The 19,013-nt window shown below is 35.6% G+C and overlaps 1 protein-coding gene across 1 annotated transcript in view; it reads right to left on the bottom strand.

Moving 5' to 3' along the window:
- Positions 1-19,013, bottom strand: part of LOC141427463 (uncharacterized) — a 79,852-nt gene that overhangs the window by 27,666 nt on the left and 33,173 nt on the right. The window lies entirely within an intron of this gene.

Genomic DNA, 19,013 nt, shown 5'->3' with positions numbered 1-19,013 from the left:
GTGATTTTAACCGACTTCAAAAAAAGGAGATAGTATCAATTCGTTGTATTTTTTTTTTTTTTTTTTAATGTTGTTACCTCAGAACTCCGCATTTATGAACCATTGAAAAAAATTTTTGAGTTCGTCTAGGAATGCTTTCAATTATCCCATAAGCAGCAAATTAGATCTGAGATCGATCTTAAGAAATCGAGGAACTCTTCAAATATTGTAGGACACCTATGGATTTATTGATATATTTAGCAGTAACTCGTGCATTTCTCTTGCAATCATAATTAGTAACTGAGGATGAAGACCAGATTTGACCAACGGAACTACTACTATCAATAACAATATTTTCACGGGTTAAATTTAAATTATCATGATTAATTAGTTACTAGATAAGCACTAAGAAGAAGCTTAAGTTAATGATTCTTTCGAACTGATCTGATGCTGAACCAGAATAGGCGACGAACTCTGTTATAAACAACTAACTAAGTCGTGTTGGCTTAATGAATAGTTGTGAGATGTTCTTTGGCTACAAATCACTAAAAATGAGAATAAAAAAATTTAACAAAAAAGTAAAACCGACTCCAAAAAAATAAAAAAATAACAAAAAATGAACCGACTACAAACCCTTGAAAATATTTTCTAGTAAGTAGGTACGTACTAGCTCGAATCGGTCTGACTCAGCACGACCCACAGAAGGATTGAAAACCATAGTATGTAGTGAGATAGACGACTATGTGAATTGTCCCACTCCTGCTGGCTCGTGCTAGTCACCGACTTCGAGCTAGTACGTACCTACTACCTAGAAAATATTTTCAAGGTTTGTTAGTCGTTCCATTTTTGTATTTTTTTTTTTTTGGAGTCGGTTTACTTTTTGTAAAATTTTTTTTTTAATTTTATAGCTAGTCGGCCAGCGAGCTGTAGAGGCGTTGTGTTGTTGTTGGTTGTACACAGGTGAGTTACGTAAATATTTATATACCTAATTACAATGTTATATAATAACTCTAAGTGAAATAAAATTTATTCACTTAGAGTTAGCACATTTAAAGGTACAATAAAAAACAGAAATTACTTATACTCAACTTATTTTAACATTTAAAATTTAACGGTAAAATTTGCACACGGTTTAAATTAAACAACGAAAGTATTAAAATTTGTTGACTTCTATAGTAAAAACATAATAAATACCGATAATAAATGTAATGTAGTATTTTAAGTCCATTTTGTTCGAAATACCGATAAACGTGTGTTAGAATTTGACCATTAAATAAAATCTTAAATAAACGAAGGATAATTATGATTATTGAGTCAGTTCGTCGGAGTCGGTTCGTTAGATAGATTACCGTTTATTCGAATTAAATAATCATAAGTATTGATTATTTTCTTTATTGTTTTCTATAGATCAATCTGACGAAAAATGGAGTTTCAAGATTATACCAAAAAGTCAAGCGACAAGTTCAGTGTGTGGTATTACTTTTTAAGAACCGCAATGGGGCAAAAGCGAAATGAAACGCTTGTCATACAATTTTGACGATAAGTGGCAGCACATCAACATTACACAACCACTTTCTTAAGAAACATTTATTCAATATCAAAACAAAAAAGGTATCGACGACAATAGTCAACTAGAAAACACACCCGAACTTCAACAAGCAGAAGCAACATCCACCGCCCAAAAAACAAAAAATGACAGACTACTTTAAAAGTAAAGATTCTTTGCCTAACTAATAACACGAATGGTAGTTTTAGGAGACTGCCATTGAATATATTTTACATTAGATGATCTCAGAGATGTTTACAAAAAAAATTACAAAGAAACATACCTAAATCGCCCAATTCGATCAAAAAAAATAGTGATGAACGTATATGACAAAGAAAAATCCGCACTCATTGAAGAGATAAGATTTAAAGGCTAATAATGTCATGTTTTCAATTACGCTTGATGAGTGGGACATCAGAAATCCCATCATATTTAAATTTAAACATCATTACAGAAATGCTGATGATGGTGAAAATATTTCAAAAAAGCCTGGGATTAGTAAGAATCGTAGGTATGGGAGCCGAAGCTGCGTAAGACTCATAGAAATGAGATTGAATTTATTCGGAATGTTTTGCATAAAGACATCATTGGATTAACAACTGATGGTGCAGCCGTAATGGTGAAACTTGGACGTATTCTGCCGGTTCCGCACCACCAATTTGCTATGCACATGCCGTACAACTAGCTGTACTGGATGTTTTATACAAAAGCGCTCCACAAACGCAAGCACAGTTCGAGAACACCTCAGATTCCGACTCAAGATTGAAGAAGACGGGGGTAATTGAGCATACAAGAGTACGCGGTATATTAAACGATAATTTTAATATCTGATAGCAAAAGTCCGCGTCAGTGTGTCAAGATATTTAAAAATTCACCGACGAAAAACGATGCCACACTACAAAAATATGTGCAACTGAATTTGGCAAAGAGTTACAACTGATCCTAGACTGCAAGACTCGATGGAATAGTCTTGCTACTATGATGGAGCGTTTCTTAAAACTAAAAAACATGCATACAAAAAGCACTAATCGATGTTAAATCTAATATAACATTCTCAGACACAGAAATTTTTAGTCTTCAAAATCTACAGGCCTGTCTAGATTGATCAAAACTACAGTAGAGGTACTCTGCCGTAGAGATGCTACGTTACTTACAGCCGATACAGCCCTTAAATTTTTAGTTCAGGCATTGGATAAACAGACCTTTAACTGGCAAGAAATTGGCAGATTCTCTGAAAAAAAGAATCAAACAAAGACGCCTCCACATAGTTGTCGGAGCTTTGCAATATTACACAACCCTAACCAGTTCCTCGATGTGATTGAAGAAGACGAAGATACGTTTAAAAACCTACGTATGAAGAAATTAAAAATGTGTTTTGTCAAGCTGCAGTCATGAATGGTGACAATTTAACAACCACATCAACGAACTTGAATGCTAATTCAGAAACATATGTGATTCTGACCCTCAACCGTCGACCTCGCTCAGTTATAAGGATCAACTTAATCGCCAACTATCTCTGGCAAGTGATCATCAGCTCCAACCGCCGAGTGCAGCCAGAAGAGACGATTTAGATTTGCCATCATTAATCCATGTCGAAATGGCCCTGTTTGAAAATGGTGGAGGTCGTGGTGAAATTTTAAAAAAAGTTTTTAACAAGTTACTTGCTATACCGCCCACGAGTGTCGAATCGGAAAGGGCATTTTCCACTGCTGGAGTATTTTGTAGCAAATTAAGATCTCGTTTAAATGACGACACGCTGGATTGTTTATTGTTCTTAAGATCTCATTATTAAAAAAAAAACAGAATAGCTATACTTACTTTTTGTTTTATGTCTGTGTCAATTTTCTATTTATATTCAAGACTAGTATAAAAGATAATTATAATGATGTGTGATTTTTATAAAGATGTTTAAAGGGGAAGATTGTGCGACTGTTTTAAAGATCTCCTAATTTTGTATTTTTTATAATTTTTGTTGATTGTTAATATGTTTAAAAGACGGTAGTTAGAGTTTTGTGCGACTTATGTTTTTAAAATATCTTAATTTTAATAATTTCATAATTTGTTGTTGATTTTTTAAAAAGATGGTGTTTTTGTTTATGTTACCTATAAAAAGTTGATTATTTATTTGATCTAATAAGTGGATTTATTAGTGACTAGTAATTAAGTGATTTTTTATTATTTTAAATAGGCTTATACCTATTGATACTAGTCAAAGACTGACTTTATGTAAATTTGAATAGGTACTAGAGTATTACACTGACTGATTAAACGCGTAATATAAAAAAACGCAGTTTTATTTTATATTTTCTTAATATAAATTCATAATTTTAAAAATTTGGTAAAATTATGTTAAAATTCGAAAAATCCGGATAATCCGGATTTGTAAGTGTTGATAATCGTAAAATCCGGATTTGAAAAAATAACGGATTTTGCAATCCCTATTCGGAACTAACGTCACACCGACAAGAGATTTCGCTATTAAGCAATTAAATTAAGTATTAGTGAAATAGAAATTATTATTTTTTTTGCGGTTGCATAAAATTGAATCTCATATTTCGTTTCTCATTAACAACCTTGAGCAGAATCATCATATCACCCGAATTACTTTTCGCATATATTTTTTACATACTATCATTTCTCATAAATTTTGTAAAGCAGAATATTAACATCACATAATATCGATAAGAATAATATTTACGTGTTCGAATAGTTACTACGCAAAAGACATATCTCATAATATACTTTGCATAAGGATAATAAAAAGCAGAATAAATTTTACTGAACATTCCTTGCAATTAAATTAATTGTAGTTCTATATTAACCTAACCTTTATTTGCAGCAGTAAGATACTGGCGCTTCGCCGGCCGCTGCCGCGGCACGCTTGTGGTCGCAGTTCTAACCTAACCCAACCTGCTATGTAGCTGATGTTCTGTTCTGGCGCTTTGCCTGCTACTGTTACAACACGCTTACTTTGCTGGCCCTACTTTAACCTTAACCCATTCTTATGGTAGCTGTTAGTTCCTTTAACTATGTCATTACGCCATGTTAAAGTCAGCGCTATTTAAAATTCCGTGAAAATACAATAGTCCAAACTAGTATTTTGCTATGCCATTATGCCATATAAAAATCGGCGATAAAAATGTTTTGCTATTTAATATTCTGCAGAAGTATATTCGGCGATAAGTGTGTTCTGCTATTTAATATTCTGAGAAATGACTATTATTGGAACTGATAATTATGCAAAGATATGATTATGCAAAAGTATCATTCGGCTAAAAAAAAAAATGAGATACCTGTTATGCGAAGTGTATTTCGGAGAATCGATATTATGCAAGATAAAGGGAACCCACTTTTTTCACTGATTTTGTAGCACTTTTTAAAGTTACTCTGAAATATTTATAACTACCAAAGTATACTTATACGTGAGAAGTGAGAGACCGACGAGGAGAGTATTTAGCGAGGGGTAATGTGATGAATGGAGGGGCGGGGTCCAAATAATGACGCTCCATTAACAGTATATCGGTGCTTTGGCGTCCGTACTTCGGACAATATGGCACAAAGTGTTTTTTTTCGATAGGAATGTGTCTCCTGTCCTTAATACGAAAGAAGTGCTAATTATGGTTTACAGTCACAGTTAGAGACTGCAATTAGGCGATATTGAATGAATCGTTTGTGGTCGTAAACCCAGTACAGTATAACATGAACAAGGTATTCGTGAGAAAATGTCGAATCTTAATGAAAAAATTGCTTACTTAATAAAGCAAAAATATGATAATACATTCAATAAATAATATCGATATATCGATGTATCGATATTTTTTCAACAAGCCTAAAACATAGTACTTACACGAAGTTCTTCCTTATAGACTGCCACAAATAAAAAACCTTCCATTATGATGAAATTCCATTACCATTATTTACCATACAGATTTTTTTACTTTTTAAATTCACGTTTTGACAACGGTAAGTCAATCTAAACAGCCTGACGATCAAATTCCTTCTACCTTTTTTTCTGATTAAATCCTAGTCTAAGTTTAACTTAGGAAGAAAGAGCGTCTTCAAAAATGTCTCAAACAGTGTCACTGTTTTTTATATTTTGAGTTCAAGCACAATTTAAGAAACGGAATAAATGGTAACAAAAGATAATGGCTAAAGTCACTAAAACGCTCAGTAGCGCTTTAAAATGTAATTTAGTTATACAAGGACCATATTATTATATACTACCTAAGCTTCATTGCATTTAACTTTATATATATATACATATATATATAATTATTTTATTATTTATGTTTTCCAGGTAGGTATTTATGGACTTTTTTAACTAAGCAGGCGTTTTGGTTTGGCTACAACCACACCGAATCTAAGTTTGGCATGTGATGAATAAAGCATATTCAGAAGAAAAACAGTGATGAATACAAAATGGTTCATCGTGTGGTTCTTACCGGGTCTTATTGGTAGTCTTTTGAATTTACGATAAATTCTTGTTCTTTAATTGATAAGTAACTTGAGAATAAAAAAAAACTTTTGTCACAGCTAACAGCTAACAAAAGGAGCACAACAAGATCGGAAAGGGCACAAAAGAGTGAGGTTTTTAAATTAAAGTTTGTTCCTTATTAAATAAGAAAACTTAAAGCTACAACAAAGTTTCCGTAGAGCCGGGTGCTTCGAAATTTTATTATTGAGTTTCTAGAATTAATAACTCCACCATTGAGGTCGAAAATCGCGAAGTCAGGAGATAATTAAATTCGTGCTTTTCAGTCGGAAAAATGGTTCAAAACTACTTTTTGAGTAGACAACTATAGAAACTGAAATTAGTTTGAAGAAAGCTGAACTAATAAAGGAATGAAATGGTGTAAACTATATACCCAAGAAATCGGAAAATAGTTAACGATGTTTCTTTCAGTAGTTTTGACGGCTCAACTTCTATAGAAACCCATAATTAGCAAAAGTTTACACGATTCTTGATTCACCAAATTTCATTCCTTTTATAGACAATTGTTACAATTGAGACTTGGCACGTTTTTTCACCTGATGAAAAATAGGTACATATTATGATTCCAAAGATTTATCTTAGTGGTTCAGTAACAGCCTATTCACTCTAGCCTTGAAATGAGCCCTAGGTTTTATTTACCCGCAAATATGTTACATATTTCATTTTTAGAAAAAAAGTGTAACCAGTACTTCTTTTTAAATCCTAACAAATTTTGGGTTATTTCTACTCAGAATCACGAGCACTGTCGATTTAGGCAATAAAAAAGGTGTCCTACTTTTAATTGACAGTTTTGTGACATAGTCACCATACGTGTTGTATGGACCGTCATAAACCTGACTAATAAATTTTGTATGGGAAATTAAGGAAAATTAAAGCAAAGGGTACATTTTTATCTGAAAACCCCGTACATGTGTTATGATTTTCGGATGGCAACTTCTGTTTGGCAGGAAACAAGTAAAGTTGACAGTTGAAAAAGGAGGTTAGTTTGTCAGCCCTAGTTTTGGGGTTGAGAACTGCAGATTATGCCATGGACGATTATATTATCTAATTTTAATGTATAAGTAACACAAAAAAGGATATTGTAATAGATGGTATACAATAATCATTGTATTAACTGTTTGCTAAGTGACTCAATAAATTACCAGCGAAAATAGGACTGATGTATTCTGAATTTTATATTACGTTATAGAACTGATTATACTAAAGTATATAGGTACAAATACCTTATGCGAAATTCTGGCCATATAATGGGGTATTCCGTCCACGATGCGTTGGAGGATGGTAGTTCGCATCTTGATTACCGCTGGTTCAGAATCTGGACAACAATAGAAACAAAATTTATTATTATTTTTGATTATTTTTATTTGTTCCAGAAAAAATAAAAAAGCATTATCATGGACACTCGACACCAAATTAACGTAGTCCGAAATAAGCGAAGCTTGTGTTACTGGTACTACGAGTAGACAACGGATAAGCATATGTAAATAGTAGTAGAAATACCCAAGACTCGACCGAGCATCTAACCCGGGATCTCAAGCTTTTGTAGTCAGATTCACTGACCACTTGGCTATCCAGTCGTCTAAAAAAATGTCTAAGACGCCCTAACGTGGGCGTTTTATAAATTAGTGAAAGATATACTTAGATAGGGTATCCTGGATGGCTTTTACAAGTTCAGTATAATTCATAGCCATTGCTTTTTATGTATAACTTAAGTGCTTCACCATTTTATGGTAATGATCATTGTACACGTGGAAATAAATACATAGAATAAAATGAATAAATTATGGTATCTGTTTACAAAAAAAATGTTTGTCGACTGTAAAGTAAAAATAAATAAAATTGTTGTTAAAAAATAGAGATATGAGTAAAGTAGACAGTGGATAGAGCGGGCCGGCGTAATTTTTCGAGTTGTGGGTCGCGTATTTTCGGTCGTGTGTCTTACCTTAAATTCCTCACACAATGATTTTCTGTATAAAGTTTTATGAGATTCAAATTCAAAATTCAAAATTCAAATGATTTTATTCAGTAAATAGGCCGCAATGGCATTTTTACACGTCATTTTTTTAACTACCAGCGCTTTCGGAAGTCCATCATTGCCAAGAAGAATGCGCCCAAGAAACTGGCAGATTGTCGATAGTTTGGGAAAACAATTTATAACAATATTAATGAGACTGACTTGTTATTGATTATCATACGTTTTTAAGGTTATCCCTTAAGCCGGACGTCATATTTAATTCAGTGTCGGAATTATTAATTCCTGTACCATTTTCCGTAGCAATTTCGAAACATGTCGTACCTTGAATTTGATAATGATAATATTACAGGTTTATCTAGCGAATTCCTTTGAGAGAAATATTAATTTCCCTAAGCTATGAAGACGCTGGTAATGAGATGCTGGTTCTATATCGTTAAGTCAAAATATCGAAAGTAGGTTAGGTTCGATAATTTGACCAACTATCGATATTTCAATTGTCGATATTCAGAGACGTGCCCATTTCAACACCCCTTAAAATGTTTTTCGAGATCCTTTATGAGGACCACAATTTTTTCTGTGCATTAGGTACCTTATGTTGAGAGCTCGGCGTCAATCTTATCTTGAATCAAACATTTCGATAAAAAACTTTGCATGCAGCATGCTTTTGGCAGGTGGTAGGACCTTGTGCAAGGTCCGCCCGGATTGCTACCACCATCTTGCTCGCTAATCCTGCCATGAAGCAGCAGTGCTTGCATTGTTGTGTTTCGGCGTGGAGAGTAAGACAGCCGGTGAAATTACTGGCTGACTGAAAGGCAAACGAGCAAGTGGGTCTCCTGATGGTAGAGGTCACCACCGCCCATAACATCTGCAACACCAGGGGTATTGCAAACACGTTGCCAACCTAGAGGCCTAAGATGGGATACCTCACGTGCCAGTAATTTCACCGGCTGTCTTACTCTCCACGCCGAAACACAACAATGCAAGCACTGCTGCTTCACGGCAGGATTAGCGAGCAAGAAGGTGGTAGCAATCCTGACGGACCTTGCACAAGTCCTACACCTGCTTATATGTGCAATGCTATAGAGGCGGGAATGTTTCCTGTCCAATAACTAAATAACACAGACTATTGGAGCCATTGGCCTCGAAGTTAACTCGACACTTATTGTGTTACATGTTTTGTATGTAAATTGATTTAGAGCGACACTGCAACTTGCTCGTTGATCAAATTGTGGCAGACAGGAGAAGTAGTAACGTTAAATTGGCTTATTGGGCTTCTTCTAAGAAGCTACGCTCTTGATAGAGAGGTTGCGGTCGGATAAGAATTGGTAACACTGAACCTTCGTGACAGCTTTCATGGGAATTTAGTGTTGTGCTTTCCCTTGTCGTTCACACCGCAGTGCTACTCTCTGACATCAACAATTATGGGAAGAGAGAGTCCAACCTTTTCTAAAATCACACGCAGTAAATTGGACAAGAATTCATTTCACTCGCGCCTGCGGGTGCTAGAAACTTTTCCGGGATAAAAACTATAATATCCTTATCCTTCTCAGATTCTTAAACAATCTCTTTACCAATTTAATACGATCGGTATGAATGGTCGAGCACTTTAACGTAAAAACGTAACAAACTGACACACACTTTACTCACTTACGCATTATATTGTTTTTTGAGATTTATCGCATACACAACACATTCATTTTGCTATTATAGGTTGGTAACTAACTGTTAATGCAAAAGAGTTATTATATGCTTGCTGATCTTATTATTGAATCGATTGGATAACATTAGGTATTTACCTATTTTCCCGATACAAGATTTAAAATACTTAAAGCTTTCGTACATTTTACTGGTGCTAAAGTTTGGCCCGCCTATAGCACGGCTGTAAAATAAATTTAGGACCAATAAAACGTGCTATGGCTTTGATTTCCTTTTATTATGTCTTCCACGCGCGTCATCCGGGCGTTATGACTCCACTACATCAGATGTCTTTGAAACGTGTTAAAATAACGTTTTTGGTGTGATTTCACCCTGCAGGTTCTTTGGAGGTTGATGTCACTCGCACCTGTGATTCCCCTCGTGTTGCGGGCGTCCATGGGCGACGGTGATCGCTCTCCAACAGGTGACCCGTCTGCTCGTTTGCCCCCTCTTATATAAAAAAACTTACACCTTACGTGTATAATTGGAATATATAATTATGTAACACAAATTCAAAATCTCAAATCTCTATGTATATACTTGTTTTCTCTGTACTGTTACTGTATTGGTGTGCAATAAAGAGTTATTGTATTGTATTGTATTGTATTCAATGAACATATCAACGAATTGAGTTAGTGTGATATAAAGCATTACTTCAAGGTTTGCGTTTAATGCCCCTTGTAAAACAAGTAGTAAACGAACAGAGCTACCAGAATTATTGCCTACCTCAACGATTGGTTGAGTTTCAGAGCCCAGAAATCCTTTCTTTATTGTCTCACCATTTTCTTAGATAAGTCTTTTATTTTGCTGGCAGTTTTTTTAAGGTTTAGTACCTCAAAGGGAAATAGTGGAGCTATTATAATATTACTTCGTTGTCCGTCTGTCAGCAAGTCTGATAAGTTTTGACACCTCATCAAGGGTTGACCTTGAGATTTGGCCAGAAGGAAGGTCTACAGCTCAAGCAAAAGCTATTGGATTATTATCCAATTTGTTAATGTGTAATAACATCACTTTTTTGCATTTACACAACTTGCAGTTTGAAAATGGACTAGATAGATGGAAATCAGAAGGGTTGGATTTAGTTTTTCAGTTATAGTTATTTTTCCGTTACAGACTATAGAAAAGTTTGGTGTTGTCATACTTTAAGAATTTGAGAATTATTTGCTATGGAACTCTCAGAATGTGAGTCCGACTGGCGCTTTGCCGGCTCTTAATGTATTTTTACATAGCCCCTGTACGCTTCAACACATGTAATGGTTGATGTTAGGCACAAAGCATTAGGCTATAAAGCACAACGTTTCAAGCCCGATACTGACGTTTGCATTAAAATATCTTCAATTCTCAAAATAATTCAAAAATTGCCTGAGATGAAATAAAACATAGATTCCAGCAGCCATTTTAGAACCAGTAAGCAGACTTAACCCATAAAGCTTCTCCGCGAAATCGACTTATTAATTTGATTTTCAATACTGTTTCAAGACATCGAAAAAGCTTTGTACTAAATGGCCATTTCAGTTTCCACGTAGAGAGAAAACAAATTGCGGTATAAAGCAAACAGTATCTTTACAAAGCACTTTAGAAGGAGTCTTGTTTCACTATAAATAGACTTTTAGTTTCTTCCTTATCGATCGGAACGTTGATGAATTACTATGCGATGAAATTTTATCTTTAACTCTTAGTCTGAGAGCTGGTAGTTATTTTAGAGTAGGTATTTGAGGCAATACAAGAAGGAGGAAAACTTTTATTCGTTGTCACGTGGGACAAAAAAAAACAAGAGAAAAATCCCCAAGTGGCAAAGTGCTCTTTGTGCAAAATTGTAACGATAGGTACTTCATTTATAATGATAGCCGTAGTCAATACGTTAGTTTTAAACAAAAGTATTAATTACAAGATTATTTAACGCACTTAAACAATAGTTATCTGTACAATAAATGTATAGATCATCATCATCATCCCAGCCTATGTACGTCTCAATGCTGGGCACAGGCCTCCTCTCAGAATGAGAGGGCTTGGGCCGTAGTTCTCACGCGGGCCCAGTGCGGATTGGGAACTTCACACGCATCATTGAATTGATTCGCAGTATACCTACATACAATAACGTGACTGACTGAATAAAAGCTAATATACAACCTAAACCACAATTAGACTTAGACTTGAAGTTTGACAGACGTATTCCTTGAACATCATTGAGAAAGATAATGAAAGATTATTTAAAAAGTCCCATGGGACAAGGAACTACAATAGCTATCCTATATTATTCAATGTCAACGAAGCCACGGGTATAAGCTACATAAAAATTAAAAAAAACTTCAGAAATGAGAATGAGAATGCGAAAGTTTGTGTGTGTGTGAGTATGTTTGTTACTCCTTCACGCTAAAACGACTGGACGGATTTGGATAAAATTTGGTATGTAGATGGATATCTGGAATAAAATATAGGCTACTTTTTATCCCGATATTCCCAAGGGATAGGAATAAAATCTTGAAATAACAACCTCTGGGGCTAGAGCTATGAAATTTGGCACAGCTACCGTCAGTGAAGACTGCGATATAATTTTCGGGAATTCCCATGGGATCTAATGATTTAAGCGTGCGAAACCGCGGGTAAACACTAGTAAATACATAACTAGTTGATTCACGCCCACAGGAGAGGTATTTAAAACAAATTACCACATAATGAACAAAATTACCTTAAATTTCCGCCTTTGTGCCAAACCCAGCATCTGACACGTCCGTTTTGAAACAAAATAATACTTAATTATAAAACCGTAGTCCAAGAGCTGGTAAACTTTTCAGAGTTGGTATTTGAGGTACTTAATGAAAAAGCTTGTAACGATTGTTCCTTTACGATCCCTAAGTATTAAAAAAAAAACCGATATTGTCACCACGGTCATGTGAGTGGGGCTAAACCGTTCTTGAGGCAAGTGAAAATCTTAATATCTATAAATAATTGAAAAAAAAAAGCCAAATAAATTAGTCAGGCTTACAGCTTAGCAAGTTTTTGAAAATGATATTACATAAAAAAACCGGCCAAGAGCGTGTCGGACACGCCCAAAATAGGGTTCCGTAGCCATTACGAAAAAATTAAGTAATATTTTTCTAAGGATTTCGTATTTTATACCATATAGCCAGCAGGAGTGGAGCAATAGTCGTCTACCCCACCTACCTTCATACTATGGGTTTCAATCACTTCTGCTGGGTCGTGCTGAGTCACCGACTTCGAGCTAGTAGGTACCTACCTAGAAAAATATTTCCAAGACTTTTGTAGTTGGTTCCATTTTGAAGTCGGTTTTACTCTTTTGTTAAAAAATTTCTTTATTTCTCACTTTTTAGTGATTTGTAGCCAAAGTAAATCTCACAACGATTCTATTAAGCCCAAACACGGCTTAGTTACGTTGGTTTATAACAGAGTTCCGTTGCCTACCTTCCGGCTTCAGCATCAGATCAGTTCGAAAGAATCATTAACTTAAAGCTTCTTCTTAGTCGCTTATCTAGGTTTAGTACGCGCATTACTTAGCTTTGACGAGTTCCATTGGCCATCTACGGTCTTCTTCATCAGGTCCAGTTTATCAAGTGATTTTTTCTGAATGTAAATGCTTAATGCTAAAAATGCCAAAATCGCCATAGGTGTGCCTATAAATTTTGAGGTTTGCCCTCGATTTTCCTGGTATCCCATAATCAGATTTTGACTTGGTGACCATGGGAATGGGTGGTCTCAGAAGGGTACTCTTTCGAATAAAAAAGAATTTCGAAAATCGGTCCACAATTGACTGAGTAATCGGTAAACATACATAAAAAAAAATACAAACGTGTTCTTACGGTGTAGAGGTGGAGGAACTGCATAAACGTAGCTATCATAAGGTCGCGGGTGAGGAATTGTCTTAAGTCTAAAATATCTACAAGCTCTCGTTATATCACGGGACCTCGTATTCCAAAAGTTTGATTAAGCCCACTAATGAGACTGCGGGACTTCGGCTCACGTATTTCATGGTCTCACGTCCTGCCCGAGGTATTTTAATACGTGCCTTACAATAATAGCAGGTTGGAGAAATTCAAGAAATTACTAACAAAAGATGAAAGCGGGCCATACCGCCACGGGTCCGTGGGAAATAGTCTGAGCTTCTGAAAAGACCCTGCATATTTCTCTTGATAGCTAATAATGCTTGTAATAATGTAAAATTCTGTTTATGTATGCGCAACCAGATTAAAAAAGCACTCGAAAAAAAACATGATGAAAGTTTGTATAACCTAACCAACAAAAAGTTCAAAAACCCCGACTTGGTCACTTCAAAGTTCAATATCTTAAAAACGGCTGAACTGATTTTGATAAAACATGTCTAAGAACCTTTGTTAAGAAAACCGCATTCAAATCGGTGCACCCGTTTAAGAGCTACGGTGCCACAGACAGACAGACACACACAGCCATACATAGTGTCAAACTTATAACACCCCTCTTTTGCGTCGGGGTTAAAAAATAATATTGTCTACAAAAAAATCGAAATTAGGTAGTCCGTCAGTTAGATTAAATAAGAAAATATTGGCCAGGTATTTTTCTTTGTCAATTAAACAAAAACGACGTAGATATAGCCAGATATTATATTCTATTTGTCCTTCTTCTTCTTCTCTTTTAAAATATGGTTTTCTGTCCTAATTAATAGGACAATTTTGCCAGTGTCAGTAAACTCTCTTTGAGAGGCACGTTGTACGGTGATTGTAGTTTTGCAACTTGATAGTAGAAAAAATTTCCAGAAACCACGGGAGACCACTTGCGCATTAAAAAAATGTGAGACACGAGTGCAAATGGGATTTTGGATCACTGTTCACTGTTAAGGTTAATCGCCGGAAAAATCACTATCAAAATTATACTTCAACTAGCCAAAGAAACAGAAATAGCAAAATTAGATATTGTCTACATCCGCCATCTTCGAATGCTACAAATCGAATCATTCTATTTGTTCTAACATGATTCAAATGACAGATGCCAAACTGACGGAACTGGAGTCCCTCCTATTGTTACGCAAACTATCGATACTTTTGCATGTACATAGTGCTAAAGTGGCAATAGCATTATTTGTGGTTTAAAACTGAAAATCTTATTTAAATTTTAATATATAATTTATTTCAATCTTGGAGTGCCAAATTTTAATTCAAATCATTTATTCAGTAAAAAGGCCGCAATGGGACTTTTACAAGTCATTTTTTTAAACTACCAGCGCTTTCGGAAAGCCATCATTGCCAAGAAGAATGCGCCGCAAGAAACTTGGCAGAAAGTAATTTTTTCAACATAAAATAATTACAAATAAAATACTTAAAAACTACAGTAAGTACAATTAAATAAAATAAAAAAAGAAATACGAAAATAATAATATATAATACAGGGATGTATGGGGTCCCTTAGTTACAAAACTCAACACTAAACTATTAACGTTCAGTTGAAGTGTAGATGCTTCCACCGTCATAAATAAAATAAAAAAAAGATCTGAAATTAACATTTCAGGTCAAGTAACCATTAAGCTTTTGGATTCCGAAGGCAAGCTCACGTCTGCCGCCCAAAGTTAGCTCACACGCACTCATGTCATGCTCTGAAAGCAGAGCGGAACCGAGGGCCCCTGAGTTAATAATAAATTACTATTAGCAAGGGGATGTAGAAAGTCCCTGTTATTAAATAAATTCCTAATCTAAATAATTCAGAGATGTATTAGTCTTGAATGTCAAAGTAAAATAATTAAATTATTACAATTATACAATCTTTTAGAGGTGTAAAAGCCTCCAATGTCAAAAATTAATAATAGTTATTAAAATAAGAAATGGAGATGTATAAGGTATCCAAATGTCAACTGATAAATATTTTTAAATTAAATTCTGCAACGCGGACAACGGCAACAGAACCAGAAACTAGACACGAAATGCGCCGGGACTCTGCCAAGTCACACTTCACAACACTAACAATCAATACCGACAAACACAACACACAACAACACACCACACACACACACACACACACACACAGACGCACAGAACACAGACACACACGACAAACACACGCACGCAGCACGCACGCGCGCACGCACGCAGACGCACGCACGCACGCACACACACACACACACACACTACACACACACCACACACACACACACACACACACACACACAACACAAACACGAGTACATCACATCACACATCAACACCCTAATTTCATCGGCTTTCAGTTTAGGACATTGCATCATCACTTAAGTAGGTACTCCTCAACTTTCCGACTCTGATGAACGAACTTGCAAACTAATAATAAGTTCGTTTATTTTACCGCTTTTATTTTTTACCGATAACCCTCACCTCTAGCAATTGCGGCCTATTGAAACAAAATATAAGGGCATTCATTAGAGAAAGTAAGTTAATATAAACAGTCAAAATTCCATTAAATAAACCAATTATGATGATGATAACTAAATTAACTACAACGTGTTTTGAAGTTAATTCGGAATATGGTGGTTGAATCTGTCTGTTTGAACAGATAAAAGTTTTTTTTTTTTTTAAGTAAGTGTTTAAAGACTTGACTAAATATTGATTCGAAATTTCCTATAAATCCTTAGATCCTAGTTCCTTGTTCAAACAGACTTACTTAACCATCTTGAGTTCCTATTTATATTTATTTAATAACATATTAGAACACTTAAGTAGTTTTATTTAATTTAATAATATAGAACACGAATTATAAAAGAACTACGAAATCCATATTAGTATGGATTTCGTAGTTCTTTTTATAATTCGTTTCATACATGTTTGTATGTTTGTCCATCTTCACGTCGAAACGGAGCGACGGATCGACGTAATTTTTGCATAGAGATAGCTTATGGGCCAGAGAGTGACATAGGCTACTTTTGATCCTGGAAAAATGCACAGTTCCCGAGGGAACAGCGCGCGATACCGAATTCCACGAGGGCGAATCCGCCAGCAAAAGCTAGTAAATAAATAAACTTAATTTTACGAATTTGTAATGTTCGTGGTTGTTAGTCTTGATTGCCTTGGACTTGAATGCAGATTTTACTTTTATGCACGTTCGTAGGAAGTCATTTATACCGTCTAGGGTTCTATCATTTGCCCGAATTTCATACGAAATTATGGTAGTGTGGGACTGTAACTAGGTAAGAGTTAGGTACTGGGGATCAACGCGCGTGACTTTACTTAGTTCAAAATAAACAACTTCTTCAATCATTTGGATTTATTTCAGAGCTTAAAAATACATTTACATAGCATAGCACAGCCGCTTAGGCTATCGGGAGCAATCTGCGCTCCGGATGTAATACCCGCTGTCAATCTAACCTGCCAAGTGGTCAGTTTTACCACCTGCCAGCGGTATACAGCCTAGTTCCTACATATCCCTCCTTCCTCACAGAGGTGGGGACCTAATCTACGGCCCTACCTAACGGGGACATTACAGACAGAAAAGGGTCTTTGCTAAAGACTAGTCACATCCTTTTCATGAACTCTAGTCTATGTTATTACAATCAAAATAGGTTTATATTTTCAAAATTTTCAAATCAAGATGGGGCTTCGCCGCCCAAAACCCCGAAACAAAAAGTACGGCGCCTTTTCAGTTAAAAAGCCTAGCTACTAAAGACGCGCGTGACATTGCCTGTGCAACCCGGCACGTCATTCTTGCTTCATGCCCCATCATCCTTCATCAGGTGATGAAGGTTCCTCAGCACCCCCTAGCGGAGTTGCCGTTCCACAACGACAGCAATAGCCGCGGGTTTCCATCTTTTTATTATTTCACAGCCATGGATCCAAGTGTGGACCCCTGGGCAGCTTCATCGGCGATCCCAGTTGCTGTGTGAACTTCTGTTGCTTGAAAACTATTGAAGGCACAGAAAATCAATCATTAATACACCATCAATTAAACCACATATTTTCTGGGCATATTGAACACATGAGGTATGAAGTACTCCCACGTGCTGAGATAAATAAAACTACTCATTCTTTATATATAGAAATTCACATCATACATGATTACAGTTCACATTGGGAGATGCATGAAAAAGCAATCTCATATTCGTGAAGTTGAATATGTAAACAATTAATTAGTTCAAAATGTGAATAAAGTTAATTAGTTATTGTTATTTGGTGCTCCAGCGATGTCGTCAGACATCAGTTTGATAAGAGCAGCTGGGAGCTGCCATCAGTTTCATCAGCCACTGCATGGCTGCTGCAGATTGCCATCTCATTTCTGTATTTAATTAATTGATCTCCCAATATGAAAACACACAAAAAAACATATATTAGTTCACATAGTAATATTACAACACACATTAGTCATATAAATTCATTATATCATTAATTTCCTACCTACTCAAAAAACTTTTAATTCAATTACCTATAATTATAAAATTCAATCGCAAATAAATTTACAATGTTTACATTTGAATGACATTGTCAATCATTGGTCGTGTCAATTTTTTTCTAACCGTCGACACAGAACTTCTCGGGTGAACTTTAAAAAGTTTTCAGTCAAACCACAAGTTCTTTCGGCTTGAGACAGCCATCACTTTCCGTCCCTTTCACTCCTAAATGAACGTTTTTAAATTTTATGTTTCGTTCAGGTAGCGATCCTTGCTGTGGGAAAACCTTTTATTAACATAAATTAGACAATGACGTGACTTTTTATTACCTTTTCTATGGAATCTATCAGGTCCGTTTCCGTTCTCACGTCGTCGCATTGCCACTCTTACATAACAACCAGAAGGTTCCTCTCGCTCCTTCATCAGACCTGCCGAACCATCTGCAAATTTTCCGACTTCGTACCCTTTCAGGCTTCGAGCTCAAACTCGCCTTTTTCGCCATCCTTTTGCTCCATCTTTCTATCGATCCTCGACGCTCTCCCAATCGACTTCGACTTCTCCAACTTTCCTTCACTCGAAACCTGAAGCAAAAGTATTTTAAAGCACGGAACCCTAACATTTTTTTATGATCGCACTTTACTTTTCCACGGTCAAGGAGTTAATTTGCTCGCACTCAACCTCTTTCATGGCAACTTGATTTGCACAAACCTTTTCAGTCAATATGAAAAGTCGTTCGTGTCATTCAATTTTCGAATAAAATTGACACGGAATTTTTTATTCAGAGTCAAAGTATGAGTACTAAAATCAATCATTGCATTATTTGCAGTCAAAAAATCTTGCCCTAGAATGCAAAAATTTGTGCCATCATTTATTACTAACAGTCTAATTCTACAATAATAATTATCTATCAAAATATATGTATTACAATTCCTATAGGCTGTATCATGGAGCCTCCTGCTACGCGCAAAGGATCACTGAGCTTGTGCTCATA

Source organism: Choristoneura fumiferana, chromosome 4 (genome assembly GCF_025370935.1).
Source record: "Choristoneura fumiferana chromosome 4, NRCan_CFum_1, whole genome shotgun sequence".
NCBI classification, from domain to species: domain Eukaryota; kingdom Metazoa; phylum Arthropoda; class Insecta; order Lepidoptera; family Tortricidae; genus Choristoneura; species Choristoneura fumiferana.
The sequence above is the reverse complement of the archived record's forward strand: the minus strand, read 5'-3'. Positions and strand labels throughout refer to the sequence as shown.